This window comes from Pavona decussata, unplaced genomic scaffold, assembly GCF_977016875.1.
Source record: "Pavona decussata unplaced genomic scaffold, jaPavDecu1.1 SCAFFOLD_262, whole genome shotgun sequence".
In the NCBI taxonomy this organism is placed as follows: Eukaryota; Metazoa; Cnidaria; class Anthozoa; order Scleractinia; family Agariciidae; genus Pavona; species Pavona decussata.
Window position 1 is genome coordinate 892501 of NW_028145665.1, and position 2770 is coordinate 895270.

The window sequence follows — 2770 nt, forward strand, 5'->3', positions numbered from 1 at the left end:
CAGTTTAAAGTAGACAAATTGCTTGACATGACTACGTTACTCTCCCCCTAGCTTTATACACATGTAGGCATGGCAAGAGATGATCATTATCTCATATCTATGTTGTAACAATTTTTCTACGTGCACAATAACTTAATTTGTTACTTGTTACAACATGTTCAGTTTGTTCAATAAATTAACTACTTACTGTAAAAAAAACCTACTTCTCAGTGTTTGGACATCTGATGAAATACACCTTCTCATGTTTGATATATTACTTCTTTGACTTGACAACATCATACCACCAACGCATATAGCAACAAGATGCCATTGATTCTCAAGAGGCGATCTACCATATCCTTCAGACCTACCGAAGTATGCCACACTCTGCAACAAAGACACCACCAAACCAACTCCTGATGAACTGCAAAGCGAGGACAAAACTAGCTCATTTCCCAGTAGAATGGCACACAAGAGACTAGAAGGTAAGAGAGAAAGACCGTAAGTACAAAGACACTTGCAAAGAGTATCATGACAGGAGGAGCAATGCTAGAGAACACACTCTCAACCTTGGCGATGTAGTCATAGTGAGGAGAGAGTACAAACATAAGGGCCAAACTCCATATGAACCATTCATTTACATAGTCACCAAAGTCAAGGGATCACAGATAGAAGTAACACGGATAAAAGATAACGAGACACCTGCAAGGACACACCTAAATTCAAACCGCTACGAGATGTGAAACCACCACCAGAGGAACAGGAAGACCCCAGAGCTAGTGCAACCCAAGCTTCCTTCAGTGCCAAATGCAACCCAATGCAAAGAAATGAACCAACTGAAATTCAGTGAGAGAATTGACGAACAATTTGGAACAGCCAGAACAACCCGTGCAACAGAATCCAGAACCTGACAACCTGCTACCTAGGAGACTAGGAAAACAAGCAAACAGGCGAAATAACTGTTGAAAACAAACCATGTGATGAGCAACTCACACAACACTTAGACATGAAATGCATTCTTGCAGGCAACTGTCGATAACTTTCCATATTCAACGTATTTCAAACTATTCACAGGACTGTTACCATATGACAAACATTCCAGATATTCGTTCATAAACTAATATTTAAACATTCACAGAGTTAGAATATTCACAGACTTATGAATTGTTTTGAACATTTTGTGATGGACTCGTGTAATTCATTTATAGTGCAGCATATTTAGTTATTTGTAAACACGTACAAATTTTAAAACGCACAAATATTTTGGACCCCAACCAAACTTTATTATTCCTGTATTCTCCTTTTGTAAACGTTTACCTACAGACTAAAATTATTTTTGTAAGAGGAATATTCAGTTATGAATAACATTGTTTTAAACATTGTGTTAGACTTGTGTAATTAATTTGCAGCACAGCATATTTAGCTACATTTGTAAACGTGTACAAATTTTAAAACGCACAAATATTTTGGACCCCAACCAAACTTTATTATTCCTGGATTCTCCTTTTCTTAACATTTACCTTCAGACTACAATTATTTTTGTAAGAGGAATATTCAGTTATGAATAATATTGAACATTGTGTTAGACTTGTGTAATTAATTTGCAGCACAACATATTTAGTTGCATTTGTAAACACATACAAATTTTAAAACACTAAAATATTTCAGACCATAACCAAACATTATTTTTGCTGTATTCTCCTTTTGGTAACGTTTACTTAGAGACTAGAATCATTTTTGTAAGAGGTATGTTCACAGAGTTGATTTGAACATTAATTTTTGTGTTAGGCTTGTGTAATTCATTCATAGTGCATATTTGTATTGAAACGCACTCAAATTTTAAAAGATCAAACATTTCAGACCATAACCAACCACTAGTATACTTCTTATTTTGTTAACATTATAAGGGATCAACTGAAAGAGCAGTTATTGGGTACTTGTCAATCATTCAGTGATCTGTAATACAGGATAACCTTTAGTCAACAATTGATTCAGTCAGAATAACGCATTGAATACATAAAGGTTGCATGTACGTGTGTAAGTGATCGGATTGTGTGAGAAACTTGTGTCCTGTTTAATTCTACACGCATTTGACCATGTTGACAGCAAACGACACATCCCAAGAGCATTTTGGTACAAGCCCTGCGAGGATAAAGAGTCTGCTGCTTAATAATCTTGATAAGGGCAGTTACAATACCATGGTGTCTTTGGGAGCCAGCCTGACATGAATGCAGTAATAATCTTAGTAAGTGTTAAACACCATAGCAGACCCATAATGATGGAACAATTTTTAATGAATGAAGAGGTAAAACCAACAATCATGTGGGCAACAACCAAAGTGCTAGTAATATAGCTATCATGGCAACAACTGAAGTGCTACAAAAAGAGGTATCTGTACAGATAGTATGTGGCAATGTTATAATCAAGTGTCAACAAGGCCTGATTGATAGGGTATGGCTCAGAGACAATGTTAAATAAATTGCCTGCATCCAGGTAGTTTTTATAAGCTGCACAAGTGCAAAAAAGCAACCTCCCAACTGAGCTCAGCCTTACTACAGGTATGCACATATCAATATCTTCAATGTGGGAAGCTGGATTGCTCACAGAAATTATTGGCCTCCCCACTGAACATCTATCAAATCTATTTTAAAGGCCAAAAAAGCCATGATTACCATCTGCATTAAGGACTGAAAAGTGATTCTTTTAATGCATTTTTAACTTAACCATTAGTTTTAAAACGGTTTACATAAATTCTATATTCTTATACATACCATCTCAACATGCAAACTAG